We start from the raw sequence: 17,495 nt of genomic DNA, 5'->3' as shown, positions 1-17,495 counted from the left end.
GTCTCCTCCAACGCCTCCAAGAGCTTGCCGACCTCTTCCAGCCGCCCCCTCTCTTCAATGAGGGCGGCGTGCTCCTTGTCGAGCTCGGCTCGCTCCGCTGCCACGGCCACTTCAAGCCGCTCGATCACCTCTCGGGCGCTTCCGAGCACATCCGGGAGGGGCTCTGGGGCCTGGCTTGATGGTGGCCGGGGGCTGGGTCCTCTGTGAGCCCTCTCCGCAGAGGAGCTCGGGGTCCCCGATGGCTGCCGCGTCGGTGCCGCCCTCGCCGCAACCACCTCCACCGCGGTCACTCATTCTGCCCTCGAAATGCTCGGGGCGGGCTCGGACGGTGCTAGCTGCTCGGGAGCGGCTGCTGCCCTCGGCTCAGGGCAGGTCAGCACCCTCAGCTCCGGGCCTGCCGGCGCGCTCGGCTTTGGAGTGGGCGCGCTCAGCCTAGGAGTGGGAGCTGGCCTCAGCTCCTCTGGCTACATCTGGCCTCCTGCTGGGTCCTTGGGCGGCCTGAAAATAAAAAAGGTTAGTGCCTAAACCAACATCCGGGCAGACATACTTGAGATAAAGAAGGAGCTTACGTGGACTTCGGCCCGCGGTACTGCCACCGGGACTCGGGGATTTTGAAGCCAGGGCCCTACGGCTTCGGTCCAGACTCCGTCTTCCTCCTCTTCGGTGGAGGGCTCTGGCCCTCGGGCCGTCGAGGGGCCGCTTTGGAGCCTACCTCCGGAGGCGGGTCATTTCAGGTGCCAGCTGTTGCGCCGCCTGCCGGGCCCTGGTCCTCAGGCTTCCGCGCCCTAGACCTGGCCTCCGTCCCAGACTGTGTGCCCGATGATTGGCCGCCCCGGCCACACTCCGTCGCGCCGCCCGCCGCCAGCCTTTGTCGTGGAGGTGACGGCGACGACGAGGATGATGGCTGAGGCACGTATGACTGGGGATGCTTCCCCTTGTCCCCTTGGGTCGCCGCCCAGCTTCCTGCAGCGTCCTTGCCGCCGACCTACTGGCTGCTGCCCGTGGCATCCCTGCGGTCGGCCTGCTGCCTACCGCCCACAGCATCCCTACCGCCGCTCTGTGTCCTGCCGCCCGCAGCGTCCCTGCCGCCGGTTTGCTGCCCGTTGCCTGCCTATTCGTCCACCCCAGGGATTTGTATAGTCCCGGGGTTCCGGCGCCCCGGACGCTCCACCAGGCCCTGGGCGTCGAACTCCGGCAGGGTCACTTGCAGTGCCACCCGGCCCGGTTCCGCGCAGAGCGCCAGCTCCTCTCGGGGCAGGACCGCCCAGGTGAGTTCCTCGACGCCAGTCACCACCCTTAGCAAGGTCGCCAGCACTCCCTCCTCCATGTCCCCATCAACGCCAATGTGGGTCCTCGTGATGTCGTTCGGACCCGTGTACATCCAAGCAAAGCGGGCCCGCTCCCGCAATGGGGCCAGACGGTGGCGCAGGTAGTCGGCCACCACCATCACCGAAGTCAGCCCCACCCGGCGCAGGTCGTCGATGCGGTTCAGCACCGGGCGCATGCGCTCATCCTCCATGGGGGCCACCTCCCAGGTCGGCCTGTGGGGTTCCTCCGCCGTCTCGAGCAACGCAAGGCGGTCATGGGGGTTGACGTCGACGTAGACCCTATCTCGATGCCAGTCCTCCCATTTGCTCCGCAGCACTTGCAAAATGTAGAGTTCGCCGAGCCCGTCCCGCAGTCGGAAGTTGCAGCAGCCGGCGACATCCACGCCAAAGGATCCCCTCTTCTTCCTGACCGCTCGCAGGACGAAGAAATGCCGGAATAGAGCCACCGACGGCTGCACTCCCACGAACATCTCGCAGAAGTGCGCAAAGATGGCCAGGATTACCACCGAGTTTGGACTCAGGTGGACAAGCTGGATGCCGAAGGTGTCCAGCACTTGGAGGAAGAAGGTGGAGAAGGGCGGCACCAGCCCGACGGCGACGAAGGAGACAAAAATGACGATCCGCTCCGACCGGCACGTGGAGGGCAGAAAGCTCGCCGGCGGGCACCATGAGCTTGCGGACTTTCTCCGCCCCCTCCTCATTCACGAGGCACGACTCCGGCAGCACGCTATCGGAGCCCGACTTGTCCCGGCGGCTGCTTCCTACCCTCGGCATCTTTTGGGGGTGGGGAGTGTGCTAGAAGGGATGGGGGAGAGAGTGTGCTGCGAGCCGAAAGAAGGGTGAGAGCTCCTGAGCACAAGGAAGAAGAAGACAGAGGCGATGATCGCAAGAATGGCGTAAGGGGCAACGGTTCGCTCCCCTTTCCTTTTTATGTCTAGGGGATTTCAAACGGCGCTTTACGCGACGCATTCGGCAAGACGCATTCCCTCGATCAGCACGGGTGCCAGGCGAATCTCCCTCGATCCGTGCAGTTGCCGGCGTACTATCATCAATCCACGTAGTTGCCACGCGCGCCTCCCGCCTCGTTATCACGCTCCTCGGAAGTCGAAAGGACACGCGTCCCTTCGGTTCCCCGCTGGGCCATACCAAATGCCTGGGCCAAAAAAACCAGCGCCCGAGAACAGGCCACGTGGCATCAGTACTGGGATCAGCCTCAATGAAAACGAGGGCCCCATTCACAGTCTATGGGCCATCGCCTACCAATGGGCCCGGGGGCTGCTGTCGGTGACATGGGAACCAAGGGTCCCCGAGTTCCGAGACCAGGACAACAGAGTGCCACGTGACGCCCTCCCTCGGGGGTTATCTCCTCGAGGTCTGAGAAGACCAAGTCCCAGGAGAGGGTGCTCGGGGCCATGCACAGTGGTCCCTGAGTACCCAAGTTCCCCGATGACCCGAGAAGACCAAGTCCCAGGAGAGGGTGCTCGGGGTGTACAGTGGTCCCCGAGCACCCGAGTTCCCCGATGACAAGAGAAGTCAGTTCCGGGAGAGAGTGCTCGGTGCCGTTAACAGCGGTCCCCGAGCACCCGAGTTCCCCGAGGACCCGAGCAGTCAAGTTCCAGGAGAGGGTGCTCGGGGCCGTGAACAGTAGTCCCTGAGCACCCGAGTTCCCCGAGGACCAAGAGAGGGCGTATCCGGGAGAGAGTGCTCGGGGCTATGAACGGTAGTCCCCGAGCACTCACAGTTCCCCGAGGGCCTAAGAAGTCCTTCGCCTGTGGTCCCCACAAGGGCTCAGCGGTGAGGTGTTAATGGGTGAGAGGCCCGATGCTGCATTTAAGAGGGCGCGTGGCTTGTCACTTCCAACCACTCGTCCCACGTTTGCTGTCGGTCCCTGCCACGGTCTGGCAGGGAGGAGTGGGGGCATTTAATGCGCGGGTCCCATCGCACGTCAGCCAGAGTGCCTCGGGATAACGTCGTAGGGCTCAAGGCGCAACGCCTGCCGCCCTGCTGTGTCAGATTTGCTCTGACCGGGCGGGCACTCGGGGCTGCTCGGTGGCTGCCCGGCGGGCCCTCCTCGCTGCACCCGCTGAAAAGCGGAATGATGACGACAAAGACCGGATGGGGGCGCATTTTCAACTCTCCCCGTCACCTCAAGCTGCAGCCCATGATGGTTGCTTTCCATTTATGGTGCCTAGGAACTTGCGCCAATCCTTTCTGGGCATGCCACCCGCCCCGCCGGGTATAAAAGAGGGGCGGGCTCCCCGCAGAAGAGGACGAGTTTTTAGAACACTGAGACTGAGCTCTGAGAACACCAGGGCACATCAGACGAGCTTTGGACGACGACGGAAGAAGCACAAAGCTCTAGACTTAGACAAACATTCTTGTAACACAGCAGATCCTCAGAGAGACATTCTCAGAGCATTTATAGCATACACACAGGAGTAGGGTATTACGCTCTGTGCAGCCCGAACCTGTCTAAAAATCCCCTGAGCATTTACTTCCTCCTACATCCGATCATCCACTCCACCTGCATCTCATTTACTCCCATTTATTTCACGTACAAGGCGGATTCAGAATCATCCCCCTGGCCGAATTTCAAAAGGGGTCCCTCCGGATCCCCACTTGAGGAGTTCACCCTCCGACAGCGTCAAAGACCATGGCGGAGGTCGGACTCGCGTCAACATCGAGGAGCTTGCGTAGAGCCTACGCGAGCGGAGAGGAGTCATGCTTTGAGAATCGTGAAAGGCGGTTTCCCGATTTCTCCTCAAAATTGGGGGCGAAGTTGGAGGATGCTTGGCACCATCACGAAGCTTGTGTGGAGACGAAGCAAAGTCGTGAAGGTGCCGGGTCCATCCGTTGGATAACAAAAAACTTGGACCATTTTGTCCCTCGAGGGTGTGTATCATGTATTAGACTTAAGGGGTAGTTTGGGAAATGTCAACTTGCCTAAATAAGGGACGTGGCTGGTTGCAAACCACCTCTCCAAGACTTTTTTCCATTTTGCTAATTGCAAGGCTTGGTTCGGGCTTTAGGAGAGAGAGATTAGGGTTAATTGCTCTAGACTTGATCTCATCAAGAGTGGGAGGATAAGTGCAAGAAATCCCTCCAGAACCATTTTGAATCCAAGCCATCGGAATTCATCACAAAGGGTGACATTCCCGGGCTTGACCATAAGGCAATTGCATCGAGCCTTTCGGCTCAGTGCATCGGCGACCACATTCGCCTTGCCAGGATGATACTGCACTTCCAACTTGTAATCCTTGATTAGCTCCAGCCGTCTTCTCTGTATCATGTTCAGATCGGCTTGAGTGAAAATGTACTTGAGGCTTTTGTGATCCATATAGATATGACACAAATTGCCCAATAGATAATGGCACCAATCTTCAATGCATGCACAACTGCTGCAAGCTCTAGATCATGCATTGGGTAGTTCTCTTCATGGCACTTCAACTGGCGTGAGACATAAGCCACAACTCTGTCCTCTTGCATAAGGACACATCCGAGGCCTATGCGGGAAGCATTGCAATAGACGTCGAAACCCTTGTCTACCTCAACATGAGCAAGAACGGGAGCGGTCGTGAGCAGTTTCTTCAAAAATCTGGAAAGCTAACTCATATTCACTTGACCACTCGAACACGTTTCCTTGCTTCAATAGCTCAGTCATGGGCTTAGCAATCTTGGAGAAGTTCTCGATGAACCGGCGGTAATAACCCGCAAGTCCGAGAAAACTCTGGATGTCGGTGACATTCTTGGGCTGAACCCAATTGAGGACTTCCTGCACCTTGCTTGGGTCGATAGCAACTCCATTCTCAGACAGAACATGACCCAGAAAAGCTACTTCCTTGAGCCAGAACTCGCACTTGCTGAACTTGGCATAGAGTTGGTGATCTCGAAGGTGGCCAAGAACAACACAGAGGTGCTCAGAATGTTCTTCTTTGGTCTTGGAGTATATGAGTGTCGTTGATGAAAACCACGAAAAACTTGTCAAGTTCCTCCATGAACACCGTGTTCATCAAATACATGAAGAATGCCGGTGCATTGGTCAAGCCGAAGGACATGACGGTGAGCTCTTAAAGACCATAACAGGTGGAGAAAGCCGTCTTTAGAATATCCTCCGGTCAGACCTTGATTTGATGGTAGCCCAACCCCAAGTCAATCTTCGAGAAAACTTGGGCACCGGTCAACTAATCAAACATAATATTGATCCTAGGAAGTGGATACTTATTCTTGATCGTGACCTCATTCAGCGGACGGTAATCAACACACATCCACAGAGTATCATCCTTCTTCTTCACAAAGAGTGTCGGGCATCCCCAGCACGAGGAGCTCAGATGAATGAAACCCTTTGCAAGCAACTCCTGAATTTGTTTCTTCAACTCAGCTAACTCACTTGGCGACATCTTGTAGGACCTCTTCGAAATTAGGGCCATCCCAGGCACAAGGTCAATATAGAATTCCACTGCTCGGTCAGGTGGCATTCCTGGTAATTCTTTTGGAAGACATCAGGAAATTCACACACAATTGGGGTATTCATGAGATCTGTGGTGGCGATGGCGGCCTTCAGGGTATAAAGGTACGGATCAACGACCTTAAGCTTCAAACGAATTCGGGTGCCGGAAAGACCATTAAGGGTGATGGTCTGCTGAGCACAATCCATGACCGCCTTATTCTTGGTAAGCCAATTCATTCCCAAAATGACGTCTCTCCCTTTGGAGTCCATTACCAATAAATTTACACCGAAGGACGCCTCATCGACAACAACCGATGCTCTGGGCACACATCAATTAATAAGAATGTTGGCTCCGGGTGCATCTATGAGATAAGGTGTGGGGGTGGCGCTAACTTTTAGCCCATGCCGCCGTGTACAACTCATCATTATGAAATAATGGGAAGCTCCGGAATCGAAAAGAACAATGGCAGGGATGATGATAGAATTAACATTCACAAGCAATGCACCCATCAAAACGTTGTCACCCTCGTGAGCTTCTTCGGCGATGGTGTAGCGCGCTCGGCCACGCTTGGGGACGTGCATAGCCTGGGGGGCTAATGGAGTGGGTTGAGCGGACTGTAAAGGCCTTGGAGCAGTCGCCACAGATCCCAACTTCGGGTAAGGGCAATCCAACGCATAATGTCCGACACACCCACAATTGTAGCATGGGCCGTTGGGGCCACCAGTCACACTCGCTTGAGAACCAGCAGGTCTTGGAGGTTGTCCTTACGGAGCGAAGAAAGATGGGCGTCGTACCATCCACATCGGCCGTGGAGCAGTCGAGGCCGACACGTGAGATGGAGGAGGTTGACTCTCCGTCCGTGCACGTTGAGAACTCCCGCCCATGGAAGGCAACGGGACCCTATTGCACTTCTTTTCCTCCTGGTGGTTCTTCAGCTTGAACTCCACCGTGAGAGAGGTGCTCACAAGCTTTTTGAAGTCAGCAAACTCATGCGTTGATAGCCGGTCTTGCATTTTGGAGTTGAGGCCGTTCACAAAGCGGTATTGCTTCCACTCATCCGTGTTGACCTCATCCGGCGCATACTATGCCAATTTGTTGGACACTTGCACATACTCCATCACCGACTTGCCTCCCTGCTTGAGGTCCATAAACTCCCGCCTCTTGATCTCTATAATTCTCTTGGGAATGTGATAATCACGGAATGCCTGACAAAACTCCGCCCAAGACACCGGTGGTCGGTAGGGTGCATGGCCAAGAAGTTGGACCACCACGCACCCTCCGCACCCTGAAGCTGATGGGCGACGAAGAGCACCCTCTCATGGTCCTCACACTAGAGAAGAGCGAGCTTCTACCCGATAGTCCTTAGCTAATGATCCACATCAAGAGGATCCTCAGCATGCGTGAAAGTGGGCGGCTAAGTCCTTAGAAAATTCGAGAAGTTGTCCCGTCGTTTGACTCCACCTCCTCCTTGAGGAGCCATATTACGCACGAGAGCCTCGAGAAGTGTCGTCTGAGCCTGACGGTTCTGCTCAATTTGCATGAGCACATCTGCCATACTCAGCGGTGGAGATGGTGGAGGGTCATTCTCATTAGAACCCTCGGGAAGGTCTTGGCAGGTTGTGATGACAAGATGAAAAGACGAAAGGTCAAATTCCGACATCGCCTATTAGCATTAGCCGAATATCATTTGCTTGGATCCCATAATACCACATATTTGGAAAAACACATGAATGCGAGTGATAGGAAAAAGACGGCATGCTCGATTCCAATCTACACGTTTCTTTCTCAAACGCATCTCTCCGCAAAAAAACATCAAAATCACAGGCAGTTGTGTATACAATGACTATCAATCATCACCCTTCACGCGAGAAAGAATAAGTAGCGAGAACGGTGCTTGTGCATCTTGCCGCACAAGCGACAATCCATACATTGTTGCCAATGTTCACTTCCCGTACCGTACCTTACTGGACATCCCATGTAATTGCCACATGGGTAGACGACCATATCTACCATCGTATGGTGGATGTTCATACATTATTGCTAACGTATTCACTTCCCGTACCATCACCATACGAGACATACCAAGCCCCTGCCTCGCACTGGTTGAGCCCCCAATATTAACCACCATCGGGATGCGTTTCTTACCTTTTTCATCGATGCAACATGATTCATAATATGCAACACACAAAGCGAAACTAAATGGTCGTATGTTACACTTAGGGGCATAACAGCAAGTTCATACATATTAGCCCGAGAAGGCACGAAAAGAAACTTTAGTGGGTTGCTTTAGTGGATTTGACACCTTACTAACCCACGTTCTAAGTGTTTTTAGGCTACTTCATTAAACCAAGCTCCGATGCCACGCTGTGAGGAACCGTCCAAACAGCATTCTAATTAATCATCAGGAGGATCATTATTCATAATCACAATCTCAATGAATAATCAAAATACCATTCCGGTAGTCCCGGCACGTGTTTTGTTTCTAAGATCGGAACACATGCCCTTCCAACATATACATCACAACAAAGCTTAAGAAATAGCGAGTAATTAACATTATATTACAAGTTCTTAAGCATGCAACCATTTACAACAATTTACACAAAAGAGTTAAACTAAGTAGCGGAAGACATAAGCTATGAACACCAAAAGGAGGACAACGCCATATGCCCTTAGGCACCGCCTCAAACCGTCGCCACACGAGAGTAGTTGCCTACTCAGGCCTGCCACCAACATCGGCGGGTGTGAAGTAGCCAAAAATGAGCTCCTCCTCACCAGAAGCACCTGAAAGAGCAGTGTGAGTATGAAGGTACTCGCAAGACTTAATCCATATAGGGTACATATATAGATAACCCGACTCCACGGATTATGCAGTGAGCCATTAGCAAGGAGACGGCCATAAGGTTAAGTAAAACACCATTGCGGTAAGCAACCTAAACACATATGTGTGAGCAACTATACATAACCAAGCATACCATTCTATCCTATGAACCCCCCATATGAACATAAATGTTAATGGAACCATCATGAGTATAACTGCAAAAAGAACCATCCCAACCACATACCAACCATCAACCCACAACGGAACTCAACGATGGCGCGCATAGATAGAAAGCATGCTCATGACCGAGAGCGCGGCAATTCGAATTATTTTTACACCCTGCAGGGGGTACTCCTATACCCACACGACTTGATGACCATTTGGCTTGTGCAACCTACTAAAGTCCACACAAGAGGGTACTCGTGATAACCTTTCCTAATAAACCCTAACCATTTGAAGCACGCATCGCTCGGTGCGGAACCCACTTGGGTTAACTCTCGAAGCAACCACAAGTGTCTCTACAAGCCCGTCCGCTCACACCATTGATGTTCAGGCCCCAAATGATCACAACTATAGAGGTATTCGGCTCACCTGTCCCATATCCGGGTATGTGGTAAGCACGGTAAATGCTTAAGCTAATAGTGGCCAACGATCAGTGCTTAACCGATGCAAGCTGGTCTACGGTATCCGGTCTCCTCTCTTAAACTACCCAGGGAACCTCCTCCAGGGCAGATGATACCCCTAACACCGCCCACATCTCGCCTCTACCTCACCACTCATACATCTCAACATCATAATCAATATGTTTGTGAACAATATGTAAGCCCTAAGCTCGCGAACAACTGTTACCCCGTCGCTCGACTTCTACCGAGGACCTATGCATTGCTAAACATTTCGAACGGCTCATATGTTAGACATCGACAATGTTAAGACGGCTACAAGAATATGGATAAACAACAACTCAAGGTAGAGGTTATGCAATCAACATAGGTTCTACCCATGAAAGCCCGACATCAACTCGCTAACATACAAACATACATAAATGTAATTTATCAATTTAGACTCCATTTAATTCGAACAAAGGGTGCAATATGCTTAGATTCTTACCTTGCTGCTCTCACAGTTGCCTGATGCTACCCGCGCAAAACCCACAAAAATGTTGGAGGTTGACATCGCCTTCGCTCACTTGGACTACCGGCTTGATGCACTCTAAAAGGATCACGGATGTAATGCATAAATAATCAATGGAAAAGTATGCATAAGATGCGTGCTCTAGTAATAGTAGAGCGCCGAGGTTCGAAAACATTTGCAAAAGATCACCGAAAGATTATGGTTTTGAAGATTGAAACCCCGGACAAGCTAACATAAGTCCATCTACCTTTCAGAGGCTAGCGGTCAAACCAACAGTGAACTGGCGGTCAGATCGCCGGCGTGCAGAAGGTTTTGACCTCTAGCGGCCAGACCACAGGCATGCTGGCGATCAGACCGCCCCATGGTGGTCAGACTGGCCCTAATGGCGGTCTGACCCCTGTATAGGGTTTTCAACCCAGACACTCCGGCCCCAACTATCGGTCAGACTGGCCCTATCGATGGTCAAACCACCAGTCCTTGCCTACAGCGCCTTTGCAGGGTCGCCGGCGAGGACTCCAACGAAACCTTTGACGACGAAGGGTACCAAAATGCTCTATGGGACTAGTGGAGTGCTTCTAAAGTGAATTGGACAACATTCACTAAACTAAACTCCAAATACCCCATAGATTGGATCTAGGCTAGTTTGAACTTGGGTCTAAATGACATGAGGGTCGAATCGAGCTTGGAAACAATGGGGAAACGGTAGGGGATGACTCACCTTAGTGTAGGGCAGCTTCCTAGCAAATCAATCCACTCCGGAGAAGCTCCTGTTTGGAGATCAGGCTCCGGGGTGGCATGTAGGCTTGAGGTTGGATGAGCGTGCCTCCGTCGAGGGAGAAGAGGGGAGGAGCTCGCGGAAGTCCTCCGGAAGCTTGGGGAGGTTCTCGCTGTCACACCCAATTTTAACGGATAAAACCAAGTGCGGCTTATGTGTGCCCAGGATTTAACACACATAAAGACATCGTAGGTGAAGTAACAAAAGTAATACTTTAACTTACAACCGTTTAACTCTTACACAAAGATTTTATCTAAACAACTCTAATAACTAAACTATAGCAACTAAACAACGGCAGCAAAACGAAAGTATAGGCGACCACGGCAACTCCACAGGCACCAACTAGGCAACGCGTTCCTAGAACACCAGGTCGTCGTCTTGAAAGTCTTGAAAGTCCTCCACTAAGCAGCATATGAATTGCGGGAGATAGCAAGGGTGAGTACATGGAGTACTCAGCAAGTGTGGGAAAAATAATGATATATAGGCTTACAACAAGAATAGGCAGACACATGGTATATTTGCATAAATACGAGTAAAGAAAACAGTAATGTAATTGAAAAGCATTAAAAAATTATTAAGTGATTATACCCGTATGATCCAAACCATTATTATCTAAGAATAACCACCTTGCAAACCATAACCAGCTAACCATCACCAAAACCATACCCATAACCAACTAATCATGTGAGGATCCAAGTCTCCCATAACCGCAGGCACGGCTGTTATAACAGTTTTACACTCTGCAGAGGTTGTCCAACTTTTAGCCACGAGTCGTGATATCCATGTTGCCGTGTTTCCAAGACACTTAACACACGCCATTGGTGTGCCGCCAGGAGATCACTACAAAGCATGGTCCATCAATTAGGTCTTGGTACTCCAACGAATGCCAGCTAGGTGTCTAATTGATATGCTAAGCCTTACCCATATCGACCTCGTGTTTGAACCGTATTTCTTGGGTTGTCGCTCCATGACCCGGTCCTTAATCAGGTTACACATGTTTTATTTGTTCATACTTGCGCAAAGACTATCCAACTGGGTAATAACCATCAAATGTTAAAGGACATCCAGAATCTATACAAATGTTAACGAACATCCAGAACCGTAGTAAATGTTAAGGACATCCAGAACCTATCATTATGCCTGGAACGTATCCACAAGTACCAACATTATCAAAGCCATCCTAAGTTCCATGTTGCTACGTCATGTTTATCACCATAGTTGCATATGTCCATTAATCAATTATATGACACTTCCCAGCATGGCTAAGCAATTCTACCCAAAAGACTCATACCAACTACCACTTAGCAACATGCAGTTTTATAAATGTAAAGGAAGAACTAGGTAAACCCTAACATAAGTAACTACCCATCAAGTTGGCATACATTGCATGCAGTTTTATAAATCAAAACATTTAAAAACATAGGTTCAGAATGATCAAAAACACTTGCCTTCTCCTTGCTGCTGCTTAGTGTACTCTAGCTCCTAGTCTTGATGTCCTTGAGATTGATCTGGGGCATTGACGTCTAATCGCACGATTACCGGCAAAGCACACAAACGTAACACACTAAGAATAGAGCATAAAACAAAAGAACAACAAGATAAAACTTATCTAGAAAGATAGAGCTCAAAGAAACGAATCTAACGGCGCTCGTTTAAAACGAAGCTACGACAAAAAAGTTATGATGGTTTTACTAAACGAGGGCTTTTCTGCAAAATTACACGAATTTCAGAGTTTAACGGATTATTTTTGTTACTGAAATCCTTGAATTATTGCGTCAGCAGAGGGTTTATTGCGCAATAAAGATTAAAGATTATTTTTAAAAGAAAAACAAATTAATAATTCGCGGATTGATCTGGGCCATTGGATCTAGATCCAACGGTCTCGTCTCATGGACCGGGTGCATAGGCCAGTAGACAGGGGAGAGGTGGACTTGGCTCATGGGGCTCACCGTGGACTAGAGGCGGCATCAGCTTGGACACAGCGGTGGGCGGCCGGACTCTCGCCGGAATCAGGATCCGACGGGTGTGGGACTCTGGCGAGCGGCAGAACAGGGGCACGGGGGCTCGGGCAACACGGCTACGATGTCGGCGGGGGCGGTGGAGCACCGGAGAAACTCAACGGCGGGCGGCGGTGACTTCAGGCGGCGGAGCTTTGCGGAGAGGGTGCTACGGCTTCACGAACTCATCGGGAAGTTGGGGAAAAGTTGTGTGGTGCTTTAGGGAGGGCATAGGGGTGCGCATATATAGGCAGGGAGGCTCGGGTAGGTCGGGACGAGTACGATTAGGATTCAACAGCTGCGGGCACAATCCGAGCACGATTTTCCTTGTTTAAACGCAATACTCTTAGGGATAAAGCGGCAAGAGATAGAGGGGATCATGAGACGAGCTTCTAGAAGATTTTCCCCTTCAATTTAAGCATGAATCTGAGCGGGATTTGATAGCTAGCGCGGCTCGGGTGAAGTCGGAATCTGACTGGCGGTAGGAGATAGGCCTAACATGTGGGGTCCACATGTCGACGGCTCGGTGAAGTCAGGTTGGGCGCGGGCGTCTTCGGTGGAGAGAAGCGACAGGCGTGCGAGGTGCGGGCGGCGGCTCAACCAGTCGAGTTGAGCGGGCACGCTTGGGTCGGCTGGGCTGAGCGGGAGGGAGGCAGCGACGGCAGGTCGGCTCGAGCTGAGGCCGAAGGAGAGAAGTGCGGGCCGGGCTAAGGAAGAGAAAGAGAGGGAGGAAGTGTTGGGCTTGGGTTAGGGGTGTTTTTAATTTTCTATTCCCAATTCTACTCCCTTTCTTAACTTTTATTCTATTTCTAAAGCAACATTAAAACAAACAAAACAAAACAAAAACCCTACATGCCTATCTTCAACATGAATGCATTCAAACAAAATATAACCTGTCAAATTTGGATTTGGTTTTTAGAAGATAGGTTTTATCCTATTCTATTTGTTTAAACCCTAGTTAATTCTAGGAAAATTTTAAGAAATTGAGAAATTGAAAAAATCAGGGTGTTACACCCACCGTCGATCTCCGGTCGTTGTGGACATCAAGGTGGAGTTCTCCTTCTCTCTGTAAGGTGGAGTGGGAAGAGAGTGAGGGAGTGAGTGTGAGAGAGAGCGAGCGAGAAAATCAAATCGTATTCTATAGAATATGGTAGTGGTAATCATATAACAGTGATCGATTCACTTAAGTCGAGCCTCTGCGCTATGGCGGTCAGACCGTCAATGCTCTCAGTGAAACCACGATAAGTCCACGTTGCAAGCCCACGTGGCTGCACACCTTGCGGTCAGATCGCGGTGAGGCCCAATCAGACAGCGAGTGGGGTTTCTTGCTGAAATCTTTCTAAGTCTCCCCTCTTTGCATACTCACTAACTCCAAGGCACTTAAGGTTTTTCTAACGAGCTCTAAACTATGTCCACATACTTTCGAAATAAGTTTAACTCACTTCGATACAAAAATGTGTATAACACATGCGATGATGATTGAGAACACTTAATTATGTGATTAACTTTTTGGGACGTAACATAGTACCCCGCGTTGCCGCGGGCAAGCTATTTCAAGGACCAATAAATCGGTAATAGCTGTTGAGCATTCTTAATAGCCAAAGTAGCAACTGCGGGTGAAGTTCTAAACAGGAACAAACTGCGAAACAAATGAATTTTTTCTGTGAGCCTGTATTTATTATGCACCTGTGGGTAAAGTTGAAAGCAATTTGCGAATCATGAGAAACATCACAATGTATGGGAAGTTGAAAGGTGTCAAATCTCTACTACTTAAAAAATACATAGTGGTCGTTCCAAGACAGGCAGGATGTCTTGTCCTCCCCTCTCTTGTCGTATGTACCTCTAAACTTTGCTAATATTTACCCGCTTATGCCACTGCACCTCCTCCTACCACTTCCCTACCGCCACTTGTCTCACTCCCGCCCCGCACCCAAACCCCGCCGCCGCAAAACCCTAGTCATGGACACCGCTGTGCTGGAAGCGCTCATCCTGGACCTCCACGCCATCGAGGCCATCAAGCTGGGCTCCTTAGTGCTCAAGTCCAGCATCACCTCCCCCATCTACCTCGACCTCCGCCTGCTCATCTCCCACCCACGCCTCTTCTCCGCCATCACCTTGCACCACCACGCCCTCCCCGCCACATGCCCCTACGATCTTGTCTGCGGCATCCCATACACCGCGCTCCCCATCGCTGCCATCCTCTCTGTCGACCGCTCCATCCCCATGCTCATGCGCCGCAAGGAGGTCAAGGCCCACAGCACCGCCAAGTCCATCGAGGGATCATTTCACCCCGGGGGCACCGTCCTCATCATTGAGGGCCTCATCACCAGCGACGCATCCGTGCTCGAGACCGCCGCCTCGCTCCGCGAACAAGGGCTTGTGGTTGCTGATGTCGTAGTTGTCGTCGATCGCGAGCAAGGCGGCAGGGAGAACCTTGCCGCAAATGGGATTACGCTACACTTGCTTATGATCCTCACGGAGGTGCTCGCCGTGCTGTTGAAGCACGGTAAGGTGAGCAAGGAGAAGGCGGAGGAGGTGAGATAGTTCCTTAATGCAAACAGGAAGGTGGCAGTGCCTAGGGTGCCTGTTAAACCCAAGGTGGTTAGGAAGACGTTTGCTGAGAGGGTGGCCTTGGCCACCAACCCTACGGGGAGGAAGCTCTTCGAGGTGATGGAAGCCAAGCAGAACAACCTGTGTGTCGCTGCAGATGTCGAGACAACAAAGGAGCTCCTTGAGCTGGCCGAGAAGGTATATAAATTCATAAATTTTGGACTTTTGATGTTACTTGGTAGAGGGGTTACTTACTTAAGCACTTCATTGTCAATAAGTCATTTTATACTCATGGATGCGACAATTGGTGAATTTTTCAACATGTACGTTGAGATGGAATTTCATATAGGTGAAAAACAAGTTTGAGGTTGTGGGATATATCTGTATACTCCATTTTGCAATAGGTACTCATTTTAGCTCATGAACAGTTAACTTATGTTTAGGTATGTGAAACTACAGTGCTTAAGAAATGAGTGCATTGACTTGATGTGTGAGTGGTACTGTGCCATTCTCTGTGTACATATTAGTTTATTAAAACTATGTGCTACTCACACCACAACTCTTACCTTTCTCTCATATTATTTTCTGCACGTAGATGCTGCCATATATCTTTAACATGTGTTGCGAATAGAGACTATATGGTAATTATATCGCGGAATTCCATTGTCTATTTACACACTTTTTCAATAGACCAAGAGTATAACCGCTGCTTTTAAAGAGTAAACCCATTGTGTTCAGTCTCTTTTCACGTTTTCTTTTGCTACAATGAATCGCTATTTTCAAATTCCTAGTTTTAACATTTACTTACACTATTATCCATCTGTTATGTAGATCGATCCCGAGATTTGCATGTTGAAAACCCATATGGATATATTGTCTGATTTTACACCAGATTTTGGCTCCAAGCTTCGCTCGGTACATGCTCTTATGATGATATCTTACTTTTTCCACTATTGCTACTATTCTATACAAGTTACAACCAAAATAAATCTTAATGTATCTGTAAGTAAAAAATGCAAGCTCACCTTCTATACAGGTCCCAAGCTCCCATGCATGATATCACCTCTTAATTTTAGCTTCCATTGCAACAGACAAGCAATTGCCTATCTTATACAAATTTTGTTTCCGTTAAACGCCCGGATACTCAACTAGTATCAGAAAAAGTCGTGCACCATGCAAGGAAATTGATGCAATATACATAGACAACATGTGTATTGAATTTGTAGACTTTTCAGCTATTGCATGTTACCAACTATCATATTAAACTTGTGGCAAGGAGGCGCTTGGTCACTTAAGAGGCTTTGAGAGCACCGACATGACGTGCACAGTATGCAGAGCCATATGAACAGAGATCAAATGGCCTCAGCAGAGAACAGTATAGTTTTAAAAGCTGTAAGCAATTTTTAGAATACAACTGGAGCATGAAAAGATCCAAGTTGCATTGTAAACTATCTAATTGGAAGACTGAAAAAAAATGGAACATTTTGATACGGATTGTTGTAGTTACATACGACTAACCCACAATGATGCAAGGGCAACTAATTCTGTGCTCATTGCATGTAATTGTGAAACAAAAAATGCAGATCAGATGGGAAACAGAAATCAGCAAGCTGAAACTGGTGCATGCCAATACTATAGAAGATACATGTCAGGAGATGATCAAAGATTCCTTTGTTTCTCAGATTGAGCTGCTTCAGCATGTTTCAGGGTCGTATACACGTGATCAATTCATTTGCAATCCAGGGAAAAACATCAACACCAATCTTGAACCTAAATGTGTACTACTGGGTCAGCATAAAAAGGGTCCTATGAAACCTTCTCTTCCTATGAAAATACTTTGTTGAATCTGAAACCATGCATTGCTGCGGGCACCAGCCAGTCAACATGTATCTCAATAATAAATGGTAGCAACACTTGTGCATTTAGTTACCAAAAATATGAATGGATCTAACATGATAACACATAATAACAAAAGTTCACTATACAAACCTTTTGGGTTTTGACAATACTTGTGCATTTAGTTACTTTTTTTTTGGGTTTTGACAATTAACCCATCGGGTACATTGTTTTATGGTTGAATATACTTGAATATCTTATTACCAGGTGAATATCCCTCACCACCGTACCAACTTTTTTCTTTGTTCACATTTCCTCTGTATGTAGCAGTTGCAAATCCATATTTATATGTAGACAAAGCAAGAAGACTACTTCCATAGCAACATGACTCCACAGATGGAATATAAATCATAGGTTCCATTCAGGACCATAGCATGTGTCTTTGTGCACAAAAACTCGTAACTTCCAAAGAAACTAGATAAGATGGACACCGGATAAGGTTATCCTCCAAGATGATAGTCTAGTGGCAAGGGGACTCAAGACCCGTTCAAATACATAAGTATGTGAGTATTTAAGCCACTAGCATTAAGAAAAACAACCCCGCAAAGGTGA

General features: G+C 49.5%; 1 pseudogene; it reads left to right on the top strand.

Moving 5' to 3' along the window:
* The first annotated feature begins 14,456 nt into the window (after positions 1–14,456).
* LOC133888345 (uridine 5'-monophosphate synthase-like) lies at positions 14,457–17,154 on the top strand (annotated as a pseudogene).
* The last annotated feature ends 341 nt before the right edge of the window (positions 17,155–17,495 follow it).

This window comes from Phragmites australis, chromosome 13, assembly GCF_958298935.1.
Source record: "Phragmites australis chromosome 13, lpPhrAust1.1, whole genome shotgun sequence".
NCBI lineage: Eukaryota > Viridiplantae > Streptophyta > Magnoliopsida > Poales > Poaceae > Phragmites > Phragmites australis.
This window is presented reverse-complemented; position numbering and strand designations above follow the sequence as displayed.